Here is a 16,921-nt window from a genome sequence, read left to right as displayed (position 1 = left end):
AAAAATGAACCACACCCTCAAGTGTGTCCTCACTAAACTGTGCTTAGAGACTTGAGAGGATTGGGTAAAGAACCTCCCATTAGGACTGCTTAAAGCCCCAACTGTACCTCAGGAGAACATTAAGCTGAATCCCTTTGAATTTCTGTGTGGAAGGCCCTTTCTAACCTCTGATATACTTGTGGATCCAGAACAGCATCGGGTCACTCAGTTTGCCACCCAGCTTGGGCAGGGCAGAAGGCCCTTTCTGAATATGCAAACGAGCATCCCCCTAAACCTACAGATGCTCATACTCAGATTGCCTCCCCTGTAAATCCTGGGCCCATGATGTACTTAAAAATCTGAAAGCTTCAGAGGTTTGACCCTCTGGGTATAAAGTGGAAAGGCCCATACAAGGTCATTCTGACTATACCAGCATCAGTAAAACTGGAAGGATCCCCCAGCTAAACTCATATTTCTAGGATTAAAAATGCTTCCTTCCGTCAGATACCTCAGGATATTCCTGTGAGTCCCTAGAGGACTTGAAGTTTCTCTTCCACAAGAACCCTGAAAAAACTCTGGAGAAAGAAGGGTGAAATTATCTATTTTTTAAAAATCATATTTGGCCCCTACATTTTCAAACTGCTTGTGAGACTTGTCTCCTCTAGGCTTCAAGCTGCAAATTTTCAACTGCTCCTGCAGCCTGTACATCATGGGTTGATTGATTGGGACACATAACACCCCTTAGATGCCGCAGCTGCTGTTTTCAGGTCTCACACCTTCCCTCCTGGCTTGAAACTCCTCCATCCCCCCCAGTGAATTTAGGGATACCTCTACAACCCTTGCCAGCTTGAAGCAGCTACTGAAGATGAGACCTTTGCCCCTTTACTCCAAATGAATTTGGGAGGTAACTGCTTGAGGGGGGAGAAATGACTTGGGTGAACTCTGAAATTGTGTCCCCTTTGATCTGTAAAAGAAGGGAGATTTGAGGCCCCAGTCTCTCTGTTTTTCCAGACAAACCTTTTTCTAAGATAAGCAGCATCATTGAATTGGAAATCTCGGGCAAATCACCCCCAATTGATCTTTTGGGTAGCTGGATCCACATTTAGGAAACTCTAAATTCTGGGGAAAAAAAAAAAAGCTTTCAAAGTGATTTTCATTTAATTGGAAGATCCTCTTCTAATAATCAGCTCAAATTGCCCACCAAGATCTGCTCATAAAATAGGTTTTGTTAACTCATTCCTTGCAAATCTCCTCATTAAGAGATTTGTCCACTAAGAGAGCTTCTTAGTGAAAAATAAAACTTCCTTTTTGCCACAGATGTTGGGGTTCACAAATTCTTTTGCATTTGGACCTATGTCTCTCCAAGCAGAGGTGATCTCTCCCCCTTCCCACACAGCATCACAGTAAATATTACAATAAAGCAAGTCACATAAATTTTTTGTTTTTCCAGTGCAGTTAAAAGTTATGTTTATCCTAGACTGTTAAGTTTGCAGAGTATTATGTTTTTAAAGTACATATCTTAATTAAAAATAGTTTCTTGCTTAAAAAATATGCCAACCAATATCTGAACCTTCAAACAAGTCATAATCTTTTTGCTTTGTCTTGCCTCAGTGTTGACCACTGCTAACTGAACAGGGTGATAGTTGCTGAAAGTTGGGGTAACTGTGTCAATTTCTTAAAATAAGATATCAATGAAGTTTGCCACATTGATTAACTCTTTTATGAAAGATTTCTCTGTAGCACTTGAAGTTGTTTGACAGCAGTAAGTGCAACTTACAAAATTGGAGTCAGTCCTTTCAAACTGTGTCCCTGCTTTGTCAACTAAGTTTATGTAATATTCTTCAGTTTTTTTAGTTTGAAGGCTTTGTGAGTGGACAAAATAGAATATATGTGACAGATGGAGAGAAAGAAATGACTAGATCTGGCAATTCATTGTATCTGAGAGGAGTCAAAGATGACACTCAAATTGAGAATCCAGAAGATCAGGAGAATAATGGTGTCCTTCACAGTAACAAAGAAGTTCAAAAGATGGGTAGATTTGTAAGAGACAAAATATCTTACCAAGAATTCCATTGACTCATTGATGAATGAAAGAAAGATTTTACATTTCTGCAAGAATGGGTGCCTAGGTGAGTAGACACACCTTTGAGACTTCATAGGCAGCATCTCATTTCCTATCTTGAAGCACAAGTCCTTCTGCTGATTCCTTATTAACTGGATGTTACAGAAGTTACATGATATGAATCTCTACCCCTCATTACTAGGCCAATCCCTGCCCCCAAAGAGCTAACATTCTTTGTGGGGAAGATAACCTTCACCCTTGATTATTCATTGATGTCCATAGGGGTTTCAGTTTTCTAATTTGTTTCATTTCTCCAATTTAATTTTTATAACTGTGGAAACCAAATTGCCCATCCATTTCTCACAATTTCCCCCTTTTTTCTTTTTAATAATTTGGTTTCCACATCCTTTTCTAACCCCTCAAATTTCACTAATTTTTACATCCCACTTTATAAAAGTCCCCAGCACAGATCTTCTTACACAGGATGGATAATTAATCCTTGAATTCTCTGCTAATTCTTCTGATAGGGAATGAAACAATACTCTTATGAGATTCAATTCTGATGGATGTGGCTATCTTCAACAATGTGATGAACCAATAGAGCAGTAATGCATTGAACCAGCTACATCCAGCGAAAGAACTCTGGGAGATGACTATGAACATATGACATAGAATTCCCAGTCCTATATTTTTGTCTCCCTGTTTTTTTGCTTTCCTTCACAGATTAATTGTATATTTTTTCAAAGTCCAATTCTTTTTGTACAGCAAAATAACTATATGGACATGTATTTGGATTTAACTTATACTTTAACATATTTAACATGTACTGGTCAACCTGCCATCTGGGGGAGGGAGTGGGGAGGAGAGGAAAAATTGGAACAAAAGGTTTTGCAATTATCAGTGCTGAAAAGTTACCCATGCATATATTTTGTAAATAAAAAGCTATAATAAAAAAATTATTTTGCCTTAAAACAACCAGAGACTTGAAAAATAAAAACAAACATTCAGTTGTAGAGGGCAGAACTTTGGAAAAGTATACTTGAAACAAGTGTACTTGAAACAAGGTGTTAACTCAGTAGAATTGATGAGATGATTATTTTCTATGTTCAGGACGAAGATACCTACCCAAATTGACTACTCAGAGATCACTCATAGAACTCAGAATATTTATTAGAATCTCAAGAAGCCAAAGCTCCCAGCAGGAGGGCCACTCCCTTGAGAGTAGTCACAGTTTTTATACATTTCAGACAAAGAACCCCAAAATCCCACCTTCTATATTTGTAATTGGTTACATAAATCTCTATTTCCCTATTTGGTCTGCATGGAATGCAGTAGATAAGGTGCTGTATAGCTTCTTCAGCCACAAATAACTTTTAATCCCTTCTTTAGACAATGGAATGTTGTCCAGGCCTTATTTAAAATAACGTGACTCTGGAGAAGGTGAAACTGAGGGCCTTAAGGCTTCAATTAATTTATCTAACAATCACTGATCAATATGTGCTTGATCTGTAAGTTTTTTACCTTTTCCACACAATATCCCCACTGTTTTATATGTGTATATATATATATATATATATATATGTATATATATATATATATATATATATATATGTGTGTGTGTGTGTGTGTGTGTGTGTGTGTGTGTGTGTGTGTATATATATATTTTTTTCCTTATGAAGAACTAACATTGTGGTCAAATTCAATTCAATCTCTACATATTGCTTGTTAATCTCCTCGTCTGGATCATCCCCTGCTACCACCTCCCATCCTTTTTTTTTGTAAAATCGTCATTTTAATAGCAACCTTTGTATGTAAGATTCTTGAAAGTGATCTTTGAACTATTCTTGTTACCAACTGAATTATGCAAGGCAAACACAGTGGTAACAGGATAATTCCACTTATAACTATTAATCCATATCCCAACAATTGTTTCTACCAGCTTCCACCGAACCATGACCACTGGCCAGTACCTAAGGGAGATTTCCAAACCTACACAGGCACATGTGCAATCTCACGGATGTTTTTTGTGATTTCCTTAACAATTTGCCCATTATCATCAATCTGCATGCAGCAGGTAGACAAATTCAGTTTCCCACAGACCCTGCCTTCCTCTGCTAACAGATAATCTAAAATTAATCTATGTAATAAAACAGCTTCCCTCGTCTGATTGGCTTGCTCAGCTAATAGATCAATGGCTTGAGCAGTTTGGTTAGTTGTTACCTCTAAGACTGCTTGCAGTCAAATTAATCTGTTTAATATACATACTGATGTTCGATATCCCCAACCACCATCTTGGGCCCATGTCCCAGTCCATATTCCTTGATAATCTGTGCTGGGGCATCTCCCCACCCATTAGCATCACCAGTTTGAGTCAAAGAAGTGTCAGTCAGTACTGGTTAGGGAACGGTCTAAGCTCTGTTTTTCCCTTCTTAGATTGTCATATACCCATATTCCTAGTTGCTTATCACTATCTTCAGAGAGAAAGAAAAACTTAGGTCTTATTGTCCCTATATAACAAATCCCAGTCCAATTTCTTGGCAAGTGGGTATAGGCTGTTTGGCCACAAATCCAATAGTGTCCTCTAACAGTTGGATTTTTCTCATGCCAAAATATAAAAGTCCCTGTTGAGGGTGGAAAGTATCTAACGTCCCATGGGCCTAGTGGTTCCCCCTTTCATAGCTTTTTAAATTATATTTCCAAAGTTGTTTTTCTGATAGCCAAACAATTGCAGTCATTTTCCCCAGTGATATCCACATTACTCTAGAAATTGCTAAACATCTTCCTAACAGTGTCATTTTTACTTTGCCATTTCCCCTCCATTGTAGTGCTAACTGTCCAGTGCTGTACTATTTAACATTACACATTTCCATGGATTACAGGGTGTTTGACAAGTAGGCTTCTTTCTAAATTCCTTCAAACATTCCTTATCACTTTCTAATGAATGCTGGTGGACACAATTAAGCACCGTCCCACCATCACAAACAATGTTTGACTTGCTCCATCTGTTCCTATACTCACTACAATCTGTGATACCTACCCTCTCGAGTCAGCGAGTAAAAGTCCATTCACATTTACTCTCTCCCATCCGTGGCCCTGCACCTGTTTGATTTAGGCCATTGCCTTCCCTCCCCCTAGGATAGTGCTGGTTAAAGTCCATTGATGTTCCTCCTGGGCTGACCAAAATCCAGTACCATTGCTCAAGATCCAAGCTGGAAATAAAGGGACAGGAACCCACAGCCATTGTGTGAGTTGTTCAGATCCCCCATATTCCCATTCTACTGAATGATAGGTTAAATTTCTGAGTTGAGGGAACACTCCAACAGAAAATGATATCCAGCACTACCAGAAAAAGCCCTAATAAGGTATCCCAGATCAATACCACTATCAAGATTTTACACGCTCAGTTCATCAGTTCCTTTTTAACATTTGTCTCAGCTTGTTCTCTGGATTCAGTTGGAAGTCCACACCCTTGGAGCATCCACCTCTCCTTTAATTCTGGCATGCTGAGTCCACCCTCTTTGCTGTGTAGCACTGCTGTATATGATGTCAGAGGATCTGGAACGGTCCTTCCCAGGTCAGGGTCAGCTTGTCCTCCTTCCACGTCTGAATCAGGACCCAGTCTCCAAGCTAGAACTTGTGCACTGTGAATCCTAAGGGAGGAGTCTGAGCAATAAGCCCTTTTAGTTGTAAAGTTTTCAGATGTTACAATACAGACATGACATTTCCTTAAAAACAAATCCTTGGTTTCAAATATTGGATCCAAGAAAGAATTTTGAATCCCTTTTGGATAAGGGTAACCATACAATAATTCATAAAGTGATAATCCCACATCCCTTCAGGGTTTTGTTCTAATTCTTAATAAGGCAAGGGGAAGGCACTTGGTGCAGGGCAATTGTGTCTCAGCCAATTTAGTCAGTTGCTGTTTAATTTCCTTAGCCATCCTTTCCACTTTATCTGATGAGGGTGGATGCCATGGGGTATGTAAGTCCCATGAGATTTCTAGAGCTTGGGCCACAGATTGGAGGATCTTAACTATGAAACAGGTGCCTTGGTCCGAATCTACCTGCTCCACCAACCCATACTTCGAAATGATATGCTCAAGGAGTACTTTTACGACTGCTGAGGCAGTTGCCCTGGCAAGGGGGAAGGCCTCCATCCATGAGGTCAGATGGCCCGCTAAGACCAACAGGTATTTGAGACGCCTCACTAATGGCAGTTCAGTAAAGTCCACCTGTATGCTTTGGAAAGACCTGATACCAGGGGGCCTTCCTTCTTTTTGGACTTGTCCTTGGGCCATCCTATTCATCCTCTGACAAACAGGACACCCGTTGTCAAGTTGCCTACTATTGTATACAAGCCTGGTGCCATAAACTTAGCACCACATCACACAGGCCTTGGACACCTCAATGACTGCCCTGATGTAAATGTTGGAGTACATGTCTCATACCTGCTGTGGTCAGTACCTCTCTGCCGTCAGGGAGGAACCAGTGCCCCTCTTTATCCTCCTGAGCACCAAGGCTTTGGATTTCCTGCTTCTCTTCTGGGGTAAAGGAAGGTGGAGGCATTGGAGGCAGAAATGCCAGAATTAGCACCATCATGTCCTCTGTACTTACAGATTCCTCTTTTTCAGCTCGTTTCGCCTCCTCATCTGCAAAGCAGTTTCCCCTTGTCTCAAACGAATCTCCTCTTTGGTGCCCCTTCACATGAATCACTGCAATGTTCTTAGGAAACATAAGATTGGTTAAAATTTCAGTGACCAATGCCCTGTGTGCCAATCCCTTACCTTTACTGTTTCCATTCTTCCCCTCAAGTAATTTACAGGATCCAATTTCTTTTTTTTTTCTTCACTTATACAATGACTTAAATATTTTACCTCACATTTCACAAATTGGAATTTGTCTTGAGAAATTCTCAATCCCTGTGCTCCTAAATAATTTAACAAACTGATCGTGACTTGGACAAGGTCACTCTTTTTCCTTCCTGCCACAAGAAGATCATCTACATATTGTAAGACTTTTAACAATAAGAAATTTATCCCAGAATGTTCACACAATTCTTACATACCCAAGTAGATATTTCATAAATTGAATATTATACCAATCATTTTGCTTTTAAAATAACCACTATACAGAAAAAGCCCAAACTACATATTGTCTATAACAAAAACATTTTCAAAAGGATGAAGGCAAAAACTATTATTCTTGGAGTCCCTTTAAATAATTGGCATCATTCCCATAAAGGAATCTGAAAAGCTCTTCAAAACATCAATTAAACTTTTTGAAATAACCCTTTCAAATTATAGCTTGCATTTATGATCATATTCCTTAAACAAGAAAACCATTATGTATCTAAAGAAACAAATATTTAGTCAATTAACATCTTATAAGAGCAGCCTGTCCCTTTAAATCACAGTTTGCTGCACCAGCAGCAGCTTGATAAAAAAACAAAACAAACAACAACAACAAAAAAAAAAAAAATGGCTGGAACACACTTATAAGGTTTAGGAGGAGGTGAAGGATTCCATGTGGGGGCTGCCCTTCCCCCCCTTCTTTCTACTCCCAAATACCTTACTTTCTCTTTCTAAAATCATCCAAACTTTTAATTGCTCCTACAAATCAACCCTTCATAAATTTTATGCATTCTCCTCTTATCTGTCCAGGCCCAGCCCAAGCTAAGCTTGAATTTTATTTCTCTTTCCCTTTAATCTTACTAGCAGGCTGCTTCTCAAGGAAAAAAAAAAAACAACAACTTTTCTTTTTTCTCTTTAGTAATAAAGGTTTCAATATTCAAACAAATTCCAAGATCAGAGTAAACAAATCTAGCATTCAAAGGCAATAGCAAAATTATTACCCACTGTTGGAATCCTTACAAAGTGATGTCAGTTGACTAATTTATCCTGGTACTTAGCAAATTCTCTAGCTCACTAATGTATTTAAGTACTCAATGGAGTTTATACTTTTGGGAGATTCACAAGTCAGTATTCAGTATGAGATTCACATGTCAGAAACCCATAATCCCACTCTCTCAGAGGAGGAATCAAATTTTGGGAGATCATATATGAGAAGCTATTGGAGCTTCAGTCAGTTAGTTAGTTTGGAAGATTGACAGAGAGGGGAGCACTCTGGGAGGAAGCCCACAAGCCCATTCTCAGAGGTGGAGTCAGATTCATTCCATTTTCCACCTTTGTGTTGGCTAGAGGCTGAAGGACAAACCTTTGGATTTGGAGACATTTGGAGGGAGCTCTTGGAACCAAGCAGAGAGATAGGCCACCAAGAAAACTAACCAGGCTATTTTGGAGGAAGCAGTAAAAGATCTGAACTTTTAATACCTGCCTGCATTTGGAGTGATTATTACTCTGAACCGAAACTAAGGCTACCTCCAGAGAACCTCTCCAAGAAACCTGTTCCCAAAGAGAACCATTATATTTTATTTTATTTTTTTGTTTGTTTTTGTTTTTTATAATAACTTTTAGCTGACAGAACCCATGCCAGGGTAATTTTTTTTACATTATCCCTTGCACTCGCTTCTGTTCTGATTTTTCCCCTCCTTCCCTCCACCCCCTTCCCTAGATGGCAAGCAGTCCTATATATGTTGAATATGTCACAGTATATCCTGGATACAATATATGTGTGCAGAACCGAACAGTTCTCTTGTTGCACAGGGAGAATTGGATTCAGAAGGTAAAAATAACCCAGGAAGAAAAACAAAAATGCAAATAGTTTACATTCATTTCCCAGTATTCTTTCTTTGGGTGTAGCTGCTTCTGTCCATTATTTATCAATTGAAACGGAGTTAGGTCTCTTTGTCAAAGAAATCCACTTTTATCAGAATACATCCTCATACAGTATCATTGTTGAGGTATATAATGATCTCCTCGTTCTGCTCATTTCACTTAGCATCAGTTCATGTAAGTCTCTCCAAGCCTCTCTGTATTCATCCTGCTGGTCATTTCTTACAGAACAATAATATTCCATAACATTCATATACCACAATTTACCCAGCCATTCTCCAATTGATGGGTATCCATTCAATTTCCAGTTTCTAGCCACTACAAACAGGGCTGCCACAAACATTTTGGCACATACAGGTCCCTTTCCCTTCTTTAGTATTTCTTTGGGATAGAAGCCCAGAAGTAATACTGCTGGATCAAAGGGTATGCACAGTTTGATAACTTTTTGGGCATAATTCCAGATTGCTCTCCAGAATGAACCATTATATTTTAAAGAAGAGAACACCACACCTACAATTTCAGAATCATACTAAAATTCCTAATCAAATGTTTTCTCTTGCCTGAGTTTTGATCAGATAAAGTTTTATTGCCCTTTATTCTAATAGGCTCTGAAAATCTGCTCAAGCCCAGTTTTTGTTGTTGTTGTTCTTTTACTTACAAATCAGTACATCAGGTTAAAAAGTTTAAAATCACAAATAAATTTTATACTAAAGACAATTGCAATATTGAAATAACCAATCCCCAAATTTCTTAATCATTGTTCTTAAAACTTAACAGAGCTTTTAAATAAAACAGACACATAGAACACAGAACACAAATCACACAGACATGACTGCATAGTTACAACATTAAACAAAACATTTAACACAGAGACTAGGGGATTTTTCCCAGGAATAGCCCTGAGAGAAGTTTGTTTCAGCTGGAGATTCTTGCCTCCCAGAATCCAAATGGAGATTTTCTAAACTTGCAAGCCCGTTTAGTGCATTTCTCTGCCTTCACAGAGAATGCCTAGATATTCCATTCAAACTTCTTTTCTTTAGTAAGCCAGGAAAGAGTTAAGCACCAATTTTTTACACTGCTCTTCTATTTAAAAAAAAAAAAAAAAAAACTTTCCAAACTTTAAAAGCCCTCTGAGCCACTCTGAAAGAATTACTATTCTGAATGAATTCCACTTCCAACAATTCAGCCTGATATTTTTCTATGTCTGCAACATAGAAGCTGAATTCTTATTTCTTACGAGCTTGCTAACTTTTAACACGGAACACAAAATGCAGAGCAAACACACATACACAAACAGACACAAGCAGAACTCTATTTTCATCTTTTAAATACAGATTTAAGTCTGATATACACAAATAGTTCTGGGAACATCCTCCCCGTTTTCTTCCCTTTTGTACCTAGCTACCATCGTGACACAAATTCTTGGACTGCTTCTATCCCATTTTACAACCTAGTCCCAAACCAGGTATCAAGGGAGGTCACACTCATGCCTGCAGTCACCCAAAAGCTTCCTCAGAAAGTCCTTTATCATTGGGGTTGACAGCAGTCCCCATCAAAAACAAATTTAGGAGGGCTAATCCCTCGGGGTCTCCCTTGACCCAGCCAAGCTTTACCTCGAGTTTACACGTGTAAATCTTCCAGACTGCATTGCTGGCCATCAGGACTTCAATTCTGTTTCCCACTGAGTACCTCTGCTTCAGTCTGTTGTCTGATAGGGAGGGAGGATGCACATACCTGAGTTCAGAGACCACTGGAGAAATTCTTCCATGGGCGCCTGCCTCCGCTCAAGGTACACACCTTTCTCCCCAAAAGAGACCAGTCCCAGAGAGCCCTTAAACTGTTTGGGACAAAGACACCCACCCAAATTGACTACTCAGAGATTGCTCATAGAAAGCAGAATATTTACTAGAATCTCGAGAAGTAGACTATCCCGTTCTGTGAGCTAAAGCTTAATTATTAAAACCCCATTCTATGCTCTCCCACTCTATTTCATATTAACCATTCCTACTATCTATTGTATTCCTTCATTTTGTCTGTAACCTTTTGCTAAAGAGAATGGCCACTATAAATTCTTCACATGACTGAATCCCAATTTTGGTGCCTACCATTATCTGGAATTTACATAATCTGTAGAGGGCTGAAACTATTCAATGCACTGAGGTCAGGATTGCTGAGCACTTGAGGCTAACTACTGATTGTATAATACTCTATGGGCATATGCTTGGAAAAATGGTCTTTTCCACTATCCCTACTGGCTCAATGATTGGTGTATAGAGGATTATAGGAGGGACTAAGGGGTGGAGTAGGATGAGCCAGAGACACATTCTTGGGGGTAGAAGAGGGAGAAGGCGGTCGGGTTGATTCTGCTTCCCTCCTGTTCAATCCCATGTCTGGGGACCAAGAATAAAGATGGACTTTTGCTTATCTTGACTCTGATTCTAGGGTGTCCTAGGGGCTGGCACAATCATTACAATAATCCATATCATTTTTATGTCCTTGAACCATCTCATTTAGTTCCAGCCCAACATTTCACTCCTCTTTCTATACCCAACATCATAATCCACATCAACAGTACTTATCAATTTTAGATTTCAATATTATGACAATAACCCTAAATGTATTATTATGTATTATGTATTATGTATTATTACATAAACCCTAAATTAATTTATGTATTGTGAGATTGCTATCTCACAATTTTCAGAAGTGATAATCAAATAGACATAACATGGTCTATTACAAAATAGGATAGGAACCCCATGTAATTTACAATCAAGTTTCCAATTTTAACATACACACTAATTTTTTAAAAAGTTATTTTAAAAATCAAAACTTTAGCTTCTGAGATTCTAAGTGGATGTTCCATTCAAACTAGCAAATTCTTTTGCAAATCAATTTTTCTTGTCCCTTATCTTAAAATCTTAAAAAAAAAAGATTTTTCAAGCTTAAAGATTCACAATATAAGAAATATGTAAATAACTTTGGACCAAATTTCATAAAATTTATATATATGTCTAGTAAAGCTGACAAAAACTTAAATCATCATTTTTATATATTTTATATATATTTATAAATTTTATAAATTGCCCAATATACAATTTAGAAAGCAACATATTTCACCTAATGAGGAGATATAATTATCTCTTTAGGCTCTTTAAGCAAATAAGCTTTTTTAGGCAAGCTACCAGAGAACTTTGTTTTAATAACCAATTTTTTACTTAAAATCAAATCAAAAAGAGATGTAAACTTCTCTTAGCAATACTTCAATGAAGTTCATTGAACAATGAACACACATTTCTAAAATCTTATTCCTAAATGCACTGATTGAAAGTAAATCTATCATATGTAATTTAAATTTAAACACACAGTAATTTAGGTCACATTTTTGGGAGAAAACTCTTCTTCTACCTCAAAAATGCCTTTCTTCTATGGACTGTCTGAAAACTTTGAAAAGGCAGAAAATTTTTTGAGACCTGACCTGGAGACATAGGCCTCCTGGAGCAAAATGGCAATGACTCTTATCTCCTCCCCCCTAAATTTTGTACTCTTTCCCTATGTAGACTGTAGTATATGGAAGGAGAAAAGATTTTAACATGGAAAATGGATTTCCCTAGATTTCTCCAAGATCACAGCTTTTTACAGAATCCAGAGTCCCCTGAGAAGAGTTTTGGGACTGTAGGTTAGGGAATGTAGGGAGCCATCTGGAGAGAAACTGAGGCTGACTCTAGAACATAGGATTTTAGGGGAGCCTATTGTTCTTTGGAGAGGCTGGACTGGACATAAGTCCACACCCAGCAGACCTGGTCATTCCCAATATCCTCTAGGGAGAGAAGCTGGAAAGCTTAAGAAAAATTCAGGTTAGTTTGCATCAAGATGCCTTACAAGTGCTTTTAAATCCTAAAAAGGCCACATTTTTTTTCTTTGTAACTTAGCTGACTGAGAAACAAAAGACAGAACATATTCTCTCACTCACAAACACAAACTGCTTTTAAATTATTTTTCTTTCTGTCTAGTATACAGTTGTTCCTTCCCTACTTCCTGGAGAAGAATCTCTTTTCCTTCAGAGACCCACTTCTTTACTTCTCCCCTAGAGTTTCTTGTAAATATATCTCTTGTGTAGATCCTTCCTGCATCTCAATATGGAAATCTTTAAATTCCAGTGATCCCAAATCACTAATATTTATTCAATTCTAGATTTCCTGACATCCCCCTTCTTCCAGGACCATATGAGAGGTAGGTTCCAGGAGTTCCCACTCTTTGGTGCCATTAAATTCTCCATCTTAACCTGTCTGACACCTTAGATCCTGTAAGATTGCCCCAGCTACCAAAGGCAATACTAGATAGTCCATCTTCTTACCTTTGGTCTATGCACAGAGTTGCCTGACTGCAGCAGAACCTACTCTAGTTCCCTTCCTGATTCTTAGATTCATCAGTGACCTTATTTACCAAAATGGTCGGGGGAAGCCTGAGCTGAGCCATGAGACCATTGTAATCAATGGGATGTGTCTCCCTGTGCTTCAACAGGGGCCACCCCTAACTCATAATGTCTAGATTCAGGAGGATCTCCAATTTGTAAGAAAAAGAATATTTTTCCAAGAACTCTACTGACTCATTGATGAATGAAGAAAAGGTTTATTTTACATTCTTGCAAAAATGGGTGACTGGGTTAGTAAACATACCTTTGAAACTCTTGAAGGCAGCATTTTATTTCCTATCCTGAAGCACAAATCCCTCCCCATTCTCTATTAATTGGATATTATAGAAGTTACAGGACATGAATCTCCACTCCTCGTTATATAGCCAGTCCCTTTCACCAAGGAGCTTGCATTCTTTTTTTTTTTCATTGAAGTTTTTTATTTTCAAAACATATGCAAACATAATTTTTCAGCATTGACCGATAAAAAACCTTGTGTTCCAATTTTTCTCCACCTTCCCCCCACCCTCTCCCTTAGAGGACAAATAATTCAATATATATTAAATCCAATATAGGCATACATATTTATATAATTCTCTTGCTGCACAAGAAAAATCAGATCAAAAAAGGAAAAAAAATTAGAAAGAAAACAATATTCAAGCAAACCACAACAAAAAGAGTGAAAATGCTATATTGTGATCCACCCTCAGTTCCCACAGTTCTCTCTCGGAATGTAGATGGCCTTCTTCATCACAAGATCATTTGACTGGCCTGAATCATCTCATCCCGATCCATCAGAATTGATCATCGTATAAGTCTTCTTGTTGCCATGTATAATGATCTGCTCATTTCACTTAGCATAGTTCATATAAGTCTCTCTAGGCCTCTCTGAAATCATCTTGCTGATCGTTTCTTATAGAACAATAATATTCCATAACATTCATATACCACAATTTATTCAGCTATTCTCCAATTGATGAGCATCCACTCAGTTTCCAGTTTCTGGCCACTACAAACAGGGCTGCCACAAACATTTTTGCACATGTGGGTCCCTTTCCCTCTTTTAAGATCACTTTGGAATAAAAGCCCAGTAGTAACACTACTGGGTTAAAGGGTATGCACAGTTTGCTTGTGCTTTGGGCATAGTACCAAATCGGAACTTACATTCTTTTGGGGGAAGGTAACATTCATCCTTGATTATTCCTTGATGTCCTTGTAGGGTTCAGTTTTCTAATTTAAGTTTCATTTCTCCAATTTGATTTTTATAACTGTGGAAACAAAGTGCTATACAATTCTCACAAGTTCATGAAAGAAGATAATAAATTCTGTTTTAAATATATTGAGCTTGAGATGTGCATATTGAGTTCATAGGAGGAGCATCTTTTTTTCATTGTAGAGTCTTTTATTCTGGATTCCAATTATATGTCCCAAACATATCTGATCAATGGAAACAATATCATCAATCAAATCAATTAATCAAAGACTCTATTGGCTGTCTTGTGAGAGAAGCTAACCCTTTAAGAGGTTAAAGAGGTCTTTAGATCCTAAGAATTGTAGTTCTTTCCAGAACTGGAAGAAACAACGCTATTGGGGGATTAGAACTGGAAGGCAGAGTTTTTCTGCTGTAGCAACATTTAAAAAAATATATCTCTGGAGAGAGTGAGCATGAGAGATGGAAAGCAGTAATCAAAGCAACAACTGCTGAAGCTGGAAACTTCCTTTCTCTAGATCAACATTCCATTTATTAAGAGAACCAACAAGGAATGTCCTCAGATAAACCTCTAGAACAATGATTCATTTTCTCCATTCTTTTTCCCTTATGGCTTTACATAATAGGTACCATGATTTATCACTGTTTCTCTTGCCATTTAAATTTTGATTACTGGTTATTTGTATTTTTAAACAATGGTTTTCTAATGTAGTAACAATGGACTCACTTTCCCCAAACGAGACTAGCTACTTCTCCTCTTCTAGGGGTAACCACAGGGGACTGAGGAAGTCTTTCTCTAATACTATTAATTCAAGTCCCCATTCCAGCATTTTTTTTTTCCTCTTCATCAGGTAAGGGCCAGTAATTAGCACCCCAGTTCCCTTTAATCAGTCAATATCAGTAAATAAAGGGATTTTTACTGCAAATAAATGCCAAGAATAGAAGTACTAGAATTTCCTCTGAACACTTGGGGATATATTCTTTCTTACTTGGTCATTTGGAAGTGTGGGTTCAAACTTAAGCAGTTTCTAAAATGTGGCATAGCCACTGGATGAGTAGCTGTCTCAGCTTTCACTGGGCTGGGTGAAGCAGGTCCAAAGGTCACCACTCTTCTCCTCCTGGCTTCTAATAAATTCTAATATGGATTTCAGCTTCCAGCCTACTAATAAAGTCCTCTCCTGATATTTTGAAGTTCCACCTTACATCTTCTTCACCTAAAAGAGGAAAGAATGAACTTACATGGACAATGAACACTGAAGGAAAACAGTTTAACAGCTTTACAGAAAGCAAGTTCTCAACTCAATCTAAGAAAGTTGAATGTTATATTTATGAGAAATGGACGGGCATTTTGGCTTCCACAGTTATGAAAACCAAATTGGAGAAATGAAACTTAAATTAGAAAATTGAAACCCACAAGGACATCAGGGAATAATTAAGAGTGGAGTTTATGTTCCCCCAAAAGAATGTAAGCTACTTGGGGGCAGGGACTGACTTTTGTAATTGGGGGTGATGGTCTGAGAATTGAAAAGAAATCTTTTCTTCTTTGCCCTTAGCTCTCCTCTGTTAGCTTCCCCTTCTAGAATGTAAGCTCCTTGGGAGCCAGTCACTGGACTGGCTATGTGATCAGGGATGGAGATTCATGCCATGTAACATCAAGAACATCCAATGAATGGGGAATCAAGAGAGGGACTTGTGCTTCAGGATAGAAAATAAAATGCTCCCTTTTGGAGTTTCAAAGGTATGTCTGCTCATCTAGGGACCCATTCTTGCAAAAACATAAAATGAATCTTTCCTGAATTCATCAGTGAGTCAGTGGAGTTCTTGGTAAAATATTTTGTTTCTTATAATGTCAAATGGATGTCACTCAAGTCAATATCAGTACAGATCAAGGTCTTTCCTTGTGAATTGCATCATCTTGTCTTAACAGAATCGCTCTGTTTATGTTGAATGTTTTGATATATTTTGACAATTTTCATACATTGAAAAGACCAGTGATTTCCAATTTTTCTATAATGCATTTGAGTAGATTCAGAAAGAGTAGTATTTTTTTTCTTTTCTTTTTCTTTTTCTTTTCTTTTCTTTTCTTTTTTTTGCTGAGGCAATTGGGGTTAAGTGACTTGCCTAGCATCACACAGCTAGGAAGTGTTAAGTGTCTGAGACCACATTTGAACTCAGGTCTTCCTGACTTCAGGGCTGGTGCTCTAACTACTGCCTCAAGAGTAATATTTCTTAAGTAGGAATACTTCTCATCTCTGAACATTCCACAAAATAGATGGCAATGAAATTACTTAAATAGAATATAAATTCTGAATTGGATTAGCATGGGGTGTGGTTTGGTTTGATTTGGTTTGGCTGGTTTTTTGTGTGTGTGTTTGTTTTTTAAGAATTTGGAGGAAAAAAACTAATGTGTTCTCAGGAAAGGGAAAAAGCAATTATGGTTTGAGAATAAATGTCTAAGGAGAATTTTTTTTTCACAATAGCAAATTTATCTTCTGTTGGAATCTTTACAAACTGTTAAGTCATTAG

The sequence above is a fragment of the Antechinus flavipes genome, chromosome 5 (assembly GCF_016432865.1).
Source record: "Antechinus flavipes isolate AdamAnt ecotype Samford, QLD, Australia chromosome 5, AdamAnt_v2, whole genome shotgun sequence".
In the NCBI taxonomy this organism is placed as follows: Eukaryota; Metazoa; Chordata; class Mammalia; order Dasyuromorphia; family Dasyuridae; genus Antechinus; species Antechinus flavipes.
This window is presented reverse-complemented; position numbering follows the sequence as displayed.